Consider the following 13266-nt stretch of genomic DNA (forward strand, 5'->3'; position numbering starts at 1 on the left):
TACAGTAGGGGTGAGACACCTCTCACTAAGGCAAATACAGGTTATATCAGTGTGTGACATTTGAGTGTTATCATGACAGCAAAACATACACAGTTAAATACAATTCCAGTATTTTCACAAAACGGTTCCAGTACAATGCATACACACACACACACACACACACATGATCAACCCGGTGATGTCACACCCTTCGGCCCGTAGCCGGCCCGTAATATTCTGCGTCGGCCCGTAACCAGCCCGCGATACACGACGTCCTCGACACATGGCGAACCCCAGGCTCTCATGGCATCGTACCGGTACAAACTGGTGGATCCACACCCTTCGATGATCAGCCGGTAAGGCTCACGCCCTAGGATATAAAGTCAAACACTCTTGGCAAACATGGCCTAGCGATTTCATATGCCCATGGATATAGAGCCGAACACTCTTTCAGTACCTGGAACAACTTGGAACCTAGTTCCTATTGCATTTCAATAAAACACAACCATGCATGCTCATATAACCAAACAAACCACACCCATTTGGAAATCCGAAAATCAAGTTTTCCAAACATATACAGTTTAATATAAAGTCAAGGCACGGTCATCTCTTTTACACAGTATAAATCACCATATACATACGGTTTTCAACAAAACTAGGGATGCAACCCAATACCCCCTTTTTTCCAAGACTGTAACATGAAAAATCCATAATTTTACCCATCAGATCCCCCCAAATGAGTAATCAAAATGCATACAGGACCGCGAACCATAGTTCTACCGAGTCCGATTTAAAAAATAACTAACATAAACTAAATCCCGTTACCTTTCCTCAAATGACAAATCTCGAACTCCAAGGCCCCTAAACAGTGAACCGAGTTCCAAAACCTACATACCACAATACAAAATATGCTCACAAACCTATTCTCTACACAACTACCGGATCAAATTTGAAAACTGAGTCTTACTTCAATTTCGAGCCAAAACCCGAAGATACCTGAATCAACGATCTGATCCATAGAACTTGTAGAGAATTCTTCCCTGATCCTTGTGGTAACATCGGATCTACGATTCCTACTACATACGGTGAAGAAATCTAGAGAGATAGAGAGTAGGTTGAGTTTTCTTAGCAGAGAAGTAATGAAAATATCTATTTATAACTGAATTTGAGTTTTCTTAGTTGAGAAGTAATGAAAATATTTATTTATAACCCTTTGACCCAGCCACTCCTTATCGATGAGACTCTGCACTTCGTCGTTAAGAACTACAAAGACTTTGTCGACGAACTCTGGCTTCGTCAACAAAGCTTGCTTAATTACCAATTTACCCCTCTCCTATATCACGGTTCGAGTTCTTACAAATTTAGCATAGTTTCCTTAAATAATTCTCAACTTGCAGTGAACCTCTATCTTCTAATTCTCTCTTTTTTCCTTAATTTGTGCAGAATGCCTCTATGCTTTCAGCTTCCCCCCCCCCCCCCCCGGGTTCCTTGCTACAGTGAGACTCCCTATTTATAGAGGAGGCTGAGGGAAGGTTTTGGCGCCACTTCTTCTTGCAGCGTGGATTGTTCCAACGGAATTCCCCTCTATTAAGGAATATTTCAATAACCAATTCTATCATGTGCCTGTGAATTTCCATTTTTTCTTTTATTTTTGGATTCCATCTAACCAAATTTGTCACTTTTCCTGCACAAGTGAACTAGGAGGTCCAGGTGGCAGCTCTGGAATGGAGGGCATGGGATCTTCTTTTTGTTTTCTTTTTGGGTTTTTTGTATTTTTTGTATGCTAATGTACCCCCAGGCTCTCTTGTACCACAATCATTATTTGTACACGTTTGAACTTTAGTATTGTTGTCTTTTTGAATCCGATCACTGTTTTGATGCTGACAAAGCATCTGTATCTTATGTATGCACTTAGTGTGTCAATAGGTTTACATTTCAACATGGACATAAGATACAAGAAAATGGAAGCCTAATGGACTTAAAGATTATGCATTTCAGGCGAATTCTATGCAGAAGAGCAAAGAAGAAAGAAGACATTTGTTCATTTCAATTGTAAATTGCATTTAGGTTTTTATATTTTGGTCTGTAATAAATGCATACGTCCGGCATGATATGACTTAATGCTCAAATAGGCCATAGACAGACCTTAGGGTAGACTTAGTCGACCGACGTTGGATTTTTGGGGTACTTTAATAACCCCAGTCGACTGACCCATTTCAATTATAAACACCTCGGTCGACCGAACACTCTGTTGGTCAAAAGCCAAAACGTTGACTAAGCCTCGGGCGACCGAATGGAATTGAACTAATTGTCCACAATCGACCGAACCTTAAAGCTGACTTTTTCTATCTGCCCCGGCCGCCCAAACTTATAATTCGAAATCATCCCGGTGACCGAATTATGAGGTTCAGCAAACCAAAACATTCATCAGGCGACCGAAACCACAAAGGTTTGGAAAATCACCTGACTCGGCCAATCGGTCTTTGCCCATGGTCAACCGAACCCAAAAATTCACTTTTACTCTTTGTGAGTGTTCGGGCAACCGAACCTCTCGAATTGCGGCATTTTTAAATGCTAAAACGGGTTTAAAAATTAATTAAATTTTTTAATAATACCCAGCATGTCCCTAACGATCAAAAATTTCTCAGACTCTATATATACCCCTTTCATAACTTAGATTAGTAACTTTGATTAGCAAATATTTTCTCTCAAATATTTTTAACCTCTTGTTAATCAAAGTTCCCTCAACTTATTTTTTATTGCAAAAACTATTTCTTGGGGAAAATCTTTTACTCTCTAAAACTCTCTTTCATTTATTATTGTAAATCATTTTTACAAGAGAGTATTTTATTTAGGCTTTTATTTTCTTTGATAAGCACACACTCTCGTCTTTTTATTTATTCTTGACAATTATTCTTAAGAGAGTTTGCTTGATGTTTCTCCACTTGTTTCATCTTCATGAATACTTTTTTTTTGGAGAAACTCATTTTTAACTTGCCAATATTTTTGCACACTATTTCTCAAACTAAAGATCATACATATTCTTTTGTGCAAAAATTTCTTTGAAAACAAACCCTAGGTTCTCCTTATTTTTATGAAAATATATTTTTGGAGAAAATATCTTATTATGGTTTAAATCCATTTAAGCACCCATATTCTGCTGAGCATATTTCATATCATTAGAGAGTGCATTTGTTAGAACTTAAATGTGTACATCTTTGCTTATATTTTCATAAGTATATTATATGTACAAAAATGTTTTTATTGTATCGGTTGGGTTCAGCCTAGAATTGAATTAGGAAGTCTCAGCCCCGTAAGTGAGACTAGTTCGGTTCAACCCGGAAATTGGACAGGGGAGTCTCAGCCCCATAAGTGAGACAAGTTGGGCTCAGCCTTGTAATTGAGTTGAGATTTACCTCGCCTCATAAGGAGAGGTTATAACGAATTTTGCTCCACTCATTTACGTGAGTAGGGTTAGTGGAATCCTTGGGGGGTATGCCCAAGGCGGGGACGTAGGCTAGTTTGGCCGAACCTCGATAACAAATATCGTCTCTCTCTCTCTCTTTATCTCATTTACTTTATGCACCTTAATTTCCATATGTGTATGCTTGTTTATTTACTGTTATAATTATTTGCATGCACACATTTGAGTTAAATGAGATATGTCACACGTGTATGTTTGAACGTATAGTTTCATCATTTTTCATACACGCTATTATACTGATTGGGATATGAACTGTGGTGAATCGGTGTAAATGTTTAAATTAGTCAAAATATTTTAAAACCTAATTCACCTCCCCTCTTGGGATCACACCAATTCCAACAAATATTTTCTTTGATATTTTAGTTTTTTGTATTTTGTACATTTTGTTTTTTGTATTTTGGCAACACAGTTATTCACCTCATAGTCCCTAGGCACATGCCTACCCTTTTCTGAATGAAATTATGAGTTTATATTCATTTTCAGTTTTCACCAGAATTTTGTATCACAGTTGACTTGTCTTTCTCCCAAAAATACCTGGCAATAAAATGACCTTAAAATTCCACAAATACCTGATTCTAAAAGACTCAATTTTAAAAAGACTCAAATTCTAAAGACTTAATTTAAAATCTAGGACTCTCATCAAAACTCAATTTCCAATAGTGAAAGGAAATTTAACTAAAAGTTAGAAGAATTCAAATTTTAAAATGAAAAATTAAAATGGAAAACACCACTTTTATTTTGAAATTACGGGATCTCAATTAAAAAGTTTAGCGATAACTCATAATTCTTTCTTGACATGCCGAGGACTTGAGTGGAGATCCCAACAACGGGACTTATTTTCTAAAAATGAAATTGACTTTAAGATTGAAAGGACTCAATCTAAAAATGAACAACACCTGAACTTGTTTTTTGAAAATACACAGTCTACCTTATAACCCCTAGACTAAGAAAGGAGATTAATTTTGCAACTAAATTAAAAACCTAATCTAACAACTTGTTTTTTAGGATTTCATGGACTCTATTTTGCAAGACTTGATGAAAATTAAAAAGGGACTCAGACTCAAAAATAAAGGACTATTTTGAAATAAATCGGGACTCTAGAAATGGAGCTTATATTAAACACTTAGGACTCAAAGGGCTTATTTTGGAACTCGGGGTCTCTATTCAGGGCTTAAGGTAAATTTCTATTATACTGGGTCTTCTTAGGAGTTGTCTGGTTAAAATTGGGGAGTCTACACTTGGCTAATGATTACCCTAATGAAATTCATGCCTTTGAGCCTTATTAAATCTTTTCTTTCTTTAGCCCATACCACCAGCCTATATTATAGTCTAAAATGAAAGTCCTGGCCTAATTAGCATGTGCTAATACCTCAAATTAATTTTCAAACTCAATAGAGTTTGAACTACATTATGAACTTATCCTAATAAGGTATGTATGCAGCTTGTTCAAAGAACAAGTTTGGTCAACTTTTCCACCACTATGGGAATAAATGTTATTTTGGGGAGGGCTTTTTGAGCCTTAGTTTCCCTATTCTTCTAGAAACTTATATCCTTAGCCTACGTTTCGTCTTGTGTCTTAAAGTCTACCCTGAGATTGGAATATTTATTAAAATACCCAGTAAGACACTTATTAAAATTTAGGATGGAAGGACTAGAATGGGTTATGGAACACAAATCAAGATAATACTTTTGGAGGTTGGCATCAAATTTACAGTGAAAATGTACAGAAGTGGGTGTAGTAAATGGGTTATGCTTGTTGATATAAAAAGTTAGTTAGGAGTAATAAAACCCATTGACTTGATTCTCTAAATTTGTATCAAAGTTATACCAATGTCAGAGTACTAGTAAAGTTATTTCCTGTTAAATAAGCACAAAAATCAGGTAAAAAGGGACAAGTTTGAGCATTTCATTCGCATTCTTAATGAAATTATATTATGTTAGCTTTACCATAATCCCAAGAGGGGGTGAATTGGTATTTTCAAATTTTATCCCCTAAATCAATCCACTAACAGCAGTATTACGCAAGCCTAAGGTCAATCTAGTGCAGACAAAGTAAATCAATATCAATATACAGCGTAAATTAAACTGCACAATTAATTTAGCTAAACATGCACAATAAAGCAGTAAATAGAGATGACACCCATAAATGTTATCGAGGTTCAACAAACTGCCTACGTCCTCGCCTTGGTTAACAAACACAAGGATTACCATTATAAGCTCACTTAACGGGTGGAGTGGTACCTAAACAACTAGGTCAATTAGCACAGGGCTAACTTCAACCTTTACATACAATCCTTACCAAACTGGATTACCGCCCCCTCAGGTCATGTCTAGAATACAACAGATATCATAATAAAATTTGCGTATAATCAATATGCTTCTCATCTAAGTAGATTATGTACCAATTTAATCAATACACTACCGAATGATATGATAAGATAAGCTCAATGTAATCTTAGTGTCTACTCTCAAAGATTTATGCAAATATTGCAATCGGTACGTGAGAGTGTAAATGATAGGATCTTTATGTCAAAAATAATCGTCTCAATCACAATGCAACAACAAAGATCACAAGCACACTTCAAATATCTCAACAAATATTTTTTTTCTCAAGATAAAACACAAGAGATATTCAAAAATGGTTTGTAAAAAATTATTCGATCTTCGTGTCAAGATTATAATATCGATAAAAAATATAGCAACAAAGATCTTTAGCACTCAAGAAAATATTTCAAAATGTATTTCTCAAAGATAAGCACAAAAGATATTTTGAAAATGATTTGTAGAATATTTTTCACAACCAAAACACAATGTGAACTCCTTGAGTATTGCAATGATAATGCAAAACCCAAAAGCTCAATGAAATATTCCTTAGAGTTATTAACAAAGTCTCCTAGAAACACTTAGGGCTTACTCTCAAGATAAATAAACTTCAATCAACACCAAACAAGTGAGGGCATAAGCCTAATAAGAAGAACACTCAAGCACACTTACAAAGTGATTTTAGCAATAAGAGTGAGTAAGAATGAGTGTAGGATGCTTGAAAATAAGAGTAGGAATTTTTGAGTTTTAGAGGACTTTTTCTAATTAAGATTGCTAATTAGTTACTAATTTTTGCAAATGAGAGGGTATATATAGAATTCCCCAAGATTATAACCGTTTAGGACATATTGGTCATTTTAGAAAAGGTTAAAGTGAGGTTAATAAAATTTAACCGTGTTTTAACCTTGGCAAATTTTGCCAACCCGAGAGCATCGGTCAATCGAACTTAAGGTTCGGTTGAACGAGTGTCTCAGTTCAGTCGACCGTGAAAAAAATTGAACTGAGAAGATGGTCGGCCGTCCAAAGGCGATTTTCCAAGCCTCCGCGGTTCGGTCGACCGAAGTGAGTTCGGTTGACCGAACTGGTCAAACTTCGGTTAACCGAGAGATTTTGAACTTAAAGGCTCAGTCGACCAGGCAATTGGAATTTCCCATGTTGGGGTTCGGTCAACCAGGGCATTGCCTATAGGTTTCTGGTCGATCGATTGAGGGGTCAACTTGTTAACCCAGTGGGGTTTCGGTCGACCGAAGATTTCAGTGTAACTAAGTTCAGTCGACCGAACATGCCATATTTGGGCATTTCGGTCCTTTTCTCTTTAAAATGCTGACCTTATTCACATGATGATTAACTTATTTTAATAGGGCACTCTTTTATGCATGCATGGGGGACCTAAGGTCAGTCTAGGTCTTTTTGAGCTTATCTATCTAATCATGCATGTAATGCATTGATTATTACAGACCATTACCTATGTACTATTACAGACCCAAATAAGAAATGAATTGAAATACAATATAATATAGTCTTTAGGGTCTTCAAGCTCTACTTCATATGCCATCAATTTGATTTGCTAATTATATACCTGCACATAAACTAAATAGCCATCAAATACTTGAGGATTTGTCATTATCAAAATCAGGTGTGACCTATAAGGTCAACATATTATCTGATTGCATATTTATTCATTTAAATTCTAAAATGATTTTAATCATCATGAGTACAATCCCTAAGGAATCCTTACTGAAAGGATTTAGTGAAGCATTTCAACAATTTCAAGATAAACAAGCCCAGTCACAAGTAGCCTGGGGCAAATGTCATGCTGATTTTCGGGGAGACAAGGTCCAGGGACACTCACATCAGATTTTGGAAACGGAGATAGGGCAAAGATTGGTTGACAGAACCTAGTTTGTTGATTAAATAATCACGAATGTACTGAAGGAAGGAGGTTCAACATCTTCATGCATTGCATGCATGACATCAAAAGTGATAGGGAGCCATTCACTTGCATTTTGTAAAAATCATAGCATAAGTAGTGTTAGAATGTGTCCTCATATCATGCATCATCATGTACATTCTAACTCTCACCCATCCAATTCATTGTTTTCCATAAATTGAAATGGTTTGCGTTCTACTTAGGGCATGGGGCACCCTAAATCCAGGTAGTTCCTTCTAAATTTTTTTGTATACTTCATATGAGGCATTAGTTCCTAGGAATCCAAGTAGTCATTTCCAAGTTATTTTGTCTACTTTTGATATTTGAGGCATTAGTTCCCAAATCCAAGTAATCACTTTCAAGTTGCCTTGACTATCTCGTTAATTTGAGTAGTCACACTCAAGTTGTTTTGATTGTCTCCTTAATTTGAGTAGTCACATTCAAGTTATCTTGACTATCTTGGAGGTTTGCGGCATTTAGAGTTCCCAAATTCGAGTAGTCGCATTCAAGTTGCTCTGGTCATCTCAAAAGCTTGTAGCATTTATAGATCCCAAGTCTAAGTGGTCTCATTCAAGTTGTTCTGGCCATCTCAGAGGTTTGCAGCGTTTAAAGTTCCCAAATCTGAGTGGTTTCATTCCAGTTATCTTGACTATCTCGAAGGTTTGCAGCGTTTAGAGTTTTCAAATTTGAGTAGTCACATTCAAGTAGTTCTGGTTATCTCAGATGTTTGCAGCTTTTATAATTTCTAAATATGAGTGGTCTCATCAAGTTGCTCTGGCCATGTAATACCCCAACCCCGAAGGGTCTGGGATATTTACTTTTTACCATTGATTTACAGCGGAAGTAAATGAACTCAATTATTATTAAACCAGAGTGCTAATTATTTATATTACAATCATTTATTTCAACAGAAGAAAAATTACATAAGCCTAAATATCTAGCATCATACTAATATCTATAATCAAGCTTCATTTTTTTCTATTCTATTCCCACCTGCATGCTTGCTATGCCTGATTTCCGATATGTCCTTCAGAGTTATCTAAAATGTAAAAATATGATTAGGGTGAGACAACACTCAGTAAGTAAATAAAATTATTATTAGTGTGTGGCAAAAATGAGCTTTTAAAAATTTCGTAAAATAATATTTAATATGTAACTTTAAAACTGCTTTCAAAATAAATGTAAATCTAAAAATTTCTGTATAAAACTTTTCCCATCAACTATAATAGTAAAATTTAATAATCATATACTATAACCGTTAAATTAAACTTTTAACTTTAAAACTATAAAAGAATATTTAATTATATACATACATATATTTTTTCTTATACGTTTCCTTTAAATCGTCATTTAGGCATAAGAATGGCCATTTTCATATAAACTTATACTTTTCCTTCAAATCATTAATAACTATGTACACGTAATTAAATATGTATAAACGTATATTGTAAAAACCACCCTTAGGCATGTTTGTTGTAAGTCATGTTTACCCCCATGACTGGGTTGTGCGGTCCGAAGATTGGACTTAGCTGGGTGGCCGACCAAACTAAATCAACTTACGTAAACATTAAGTAAGATTTTCCTTATTAAGTCTCGGTCCAGAACCAGGTGTGCACTCAGGAGAAATCCACTAACATAAATAACCACTCTGTAAATAGTATGGGTGCACTCTGATCCATTTATACTTTGAGTTGCGGTACCGAACATCTATAACTTTGAACTTCCTTTGCCATAAGGGGTTTTAAAAACCATCTTATTATAATTTATGCAATTTAAAATAATCTCGTGAAAATCTCATCTTTACTCATAAAAAATGTAATGTAGAAATAAACTCATGCCACACAATTTTTGTGTTAAAAAATATATATATATACAATTTTTTTTTAATAAAAAGAAATACTGAAAATTTACCTGAGTGGATTAGAACATTTCTTAACCCAAAAATAAATGCAAGTATATTAAAAATAAAACTGGTATAATTTAATACGCGTAAAAATAAACTCAAGAGAATTTTATGAAACTAACTAACATAATCGAAATTTACTTACAAATAAACTCGGATATAAATTTTAAATAAAAATCCTAATATAATCAAATTTACTTACCTCTTCTTTTACCTTACGCTACGAACACAATGACTGTCTCTAGGAAATGAGACCAGAAAGAGTGGGTGAGTGAGAACTTACTTAAAAATTCGCTCTCCACCACTAATTCTTTCACTCACTAATTTTTCTCTTCGTTTGAAATTTTTTGTGAAAAATGAAGGTTGAGAACTTCCTATTTATAGGAAAATTTTAAGGAAGAAGTGGAATTTGTAAGAGTGTGGGGAGAGGGGTGAAATTATAATTTTTTTAAAATTAAAGAATGGGCATGGGTTGAGTATAGGATGGGGATGGAGACCATGTGGGAGTGCTTGCCACCATTCCTATTAAATAATTTTTTAATTAATTATTAATCAATTTTTTTATTTTTTTAAATCATTATTATCATTATTATTACTTTTAAGCTATGTTTTAGTACTTATTTATTTTATTTTTTAAAAAGAATTAAATTTGAATTTTGAAAACTCATGTGGGCCCCACATGGTCTTGTGGGCCTCACACAACTTGGAGACCCAAGTGGGTCCTATGTAACTCCAATAGTTCTTATACGGTTTTATGAGCCCTACACAACTCCGGGACTCATGTGAATCCCACATGACTTCGGGACTCATGTGGGGACCACATATGATACCTATATTATTATTATCTTACTATGTATTTCTACAAATTATGTATGTCAAAACACTATTTTATGTATATGTACTTATTTACGTGTACAAACAGTGTCTATCTTGTTTATCCTATGAAATTCCATTTTGACCAGGCCGACCTCTAGGGAGCGACTGAGCCGCAATGGTCTCTGAACACTCGCTAAGACAAGGTCTTTCTTAGGTATCAAACATGGAATCAAGGATCCTATAGAAAAACACTTCTGTATTGATATTAACTTAATGATCATTTTTATTATTTTATTATTATTGTGCTTTAATCGTATATATATTTTTGGGTCATCACATTCTCCCCTCCTTATAAAAATTTTATCCTCGAAATTTGCTAATTTAAAATGAGTATTGTATAATTGGTTGCTCTATTTGAAAGAGTAAATTGATTAACGATTTGACTAAGTCTTAGAATAGATTGAGGGTCAATTTGGTGAAGTATTTTATTTTGAGAATTGAAGTGTGAATCGTTGGTCTAATAGGGGTTGAAATGGAAAAGAAATTCAAAAGATGTGGAAAAGGATAATTATATATATATATATATATATATATATATTATACATGTCCTATAAATTAAAATATATGTATAAAAATGAAACGAAATCTGACCTTTAGAGCCTTAGATCAATGTCAACATCTATCGAAGTGCTAGCGGTGTCACTACTAACTGCCTAGATTCTTTCTTGGTAGAGTTGACCTCTTGTAATGTCGTCGGCTTAGGTCGAAAAAAGGGAGAGAACACCAATTCATTCGGCGAGGGAGGAAGAGCTACCCTCTTCCCTTTGCATTTGGTGGGGATGATCATAACAAGTCATTGGTGGCCCGTATATGAGTCTCAATGCGTATTAGATCTCTTTGCAATGGTGGAGTAAGCCAACATTATCTGAAACCCTTAGTGTGGTGACTACGATATTGTCATTGTAAGGGGTATAGCTCATTAGTGTGATATTAGTTGTAAGTTTCATAGACGGAATATTATCGATAGGGATGAGGGTACAAGTGGTTGGAAGAATGGCAAGGGCACTGCTCAGGGCGATAGTGGCGGAGGAGGTAAGATGGAGAATTAATGGGGCAGTAGTTGAGATAGTGGCTTCTCCAACCGATCCCCGCCTACGCCTACGGTTCTCAAACCAAAAGTGTATATTTCTCGACTCGATTGGACCATACCGTCGGAGTTGTGCTGCAAGCAAGATAGTCCGCTCCATAGAAGGGAGTTCCCCTTGACTGTTGTGGAAGGCCTCCTCTAAAATCTCCAGTTGTGCCTTATTGGGTTTCCATCTTTTGATCGACGATCTAGTATTGCTCTCAGCAACTTGGGGAGTTGGGTGATTTGGCAACATTTTCGAGTAATGAGACAACTAAGAGACAAGTTGGGAAAAGCTAATCACTGCAAACCGAAATGTGATTGTTCAAGATGATAGAAAGCTATGATGCTTAGAGTTCGAGAAGGGCAGACCCTTTTTAAGGGAATGGCTGCGTGTTGTGGAAATCGAGAGAGAGCGACGTGTGCTGCGAGAATCAAGGGAGAGATACATGTTACGGATATCGAGCAATGTGTTTTGCACAAATCAAGGGAGAACAACATGTCGTGAGAATCGAGAGGGAGGGACACGTGTCACGGATATCGAGCACGCTTTTTGCACTAATCGAGGGAGAGCGACATGTGCCACAAGAATCAAGAGAGAGCGATGCGTTTCACGGATATCGAGTACGCGTTTGGCACAAATCGAGTGAGAACAACATGTGTCGCGAAAATCGAGAGAGAGCGACGCGTGTCACGAATATCGAGTAATGCATTTTGCAAAAATCGAGGGAGAGCGATGTGTGTCTTAAAAATTGAGAGAGAGCGACGCGTGCCTCAAATGAAGCATTTTTCAAAAATCGAGAGAGAGTGATATGTGTCGCGGAAATCGAGCGAGCGACACGTATTGCAAAATTTGCAGACTCAAGGTTCTTTTTATCTTTATTAATGCTTTAACTATAATTAATTTCATCCTTAGGTCACCACTTGGGTGGGTGGCCTAGTGGTAAGGAACCAGCTGTGCATTCATGTGATCGCGGGTTCGAGTCCCCACTATACCCAAGTGGTCTCATGTCCTTACCTTACTTCGAGGGTAAGTGTGCTATAGCCGATAATTTCCACCCATAAGGCTTTTGTTTTTTTTGTTTTTAACTGCAAGAGTACCCCTTATATATGTATATATATATATATATATATATATATATATATATATATATATATATATTCCATTATTATTATTATTATTATTAGATCAAATATATGTTGGGCATGTTTGGCCAATTGATGATTTGACATTGGTTAGTTATTTGAAGGAAATTAGTTAATTTTTATATTACTTTCATTAATAGAATTTTTACTATATAGAGTTCTTTTTTTTTAATATAGAAAAATTTAAGTTGTATTAACTTTTATAAATTTATACAAAATTAAAGATTTCGTCAAAATTTGTACTCCTAAATCAAACTTGGATATTTGATGGAAATTAAATATGCAATGGAAAAAAAAAATAGATATACATATTTAATTTGCACATGCTAAGCGATTATATATATAGTTTTTTGAATTTAAATATAATAAGTAATATTGAAATTATATTTAATTCCTTATAAACTAATACAAAATTAAAATTAAAGATTTTGTTAAAATATATATTCCTAAATTAAGCTTGACTGTTTTGTTGATAACTGAATATGTAATGTAAAAATACATATTCATATCAAACTTATACATGCAAAGAAATTTTGGATAAATTCAAATTTCATAATAGA

This window comes from Malania oleifera, chromosome 9 (genome assembly GCF_029873635.1).
Source record: "Malania oleifera isolate guangnan ecotype guangnan chromosome 9, ASM2987363v1, whole genome shotgun sequence".
NCBI classification, from domain to species: domain Eukaryota; kingdom Viridiplantae; phylum Streptophyta; class Magnoliopsida; order Santalales; family Ximeniaceae; genus Malania; species Malania oleifera.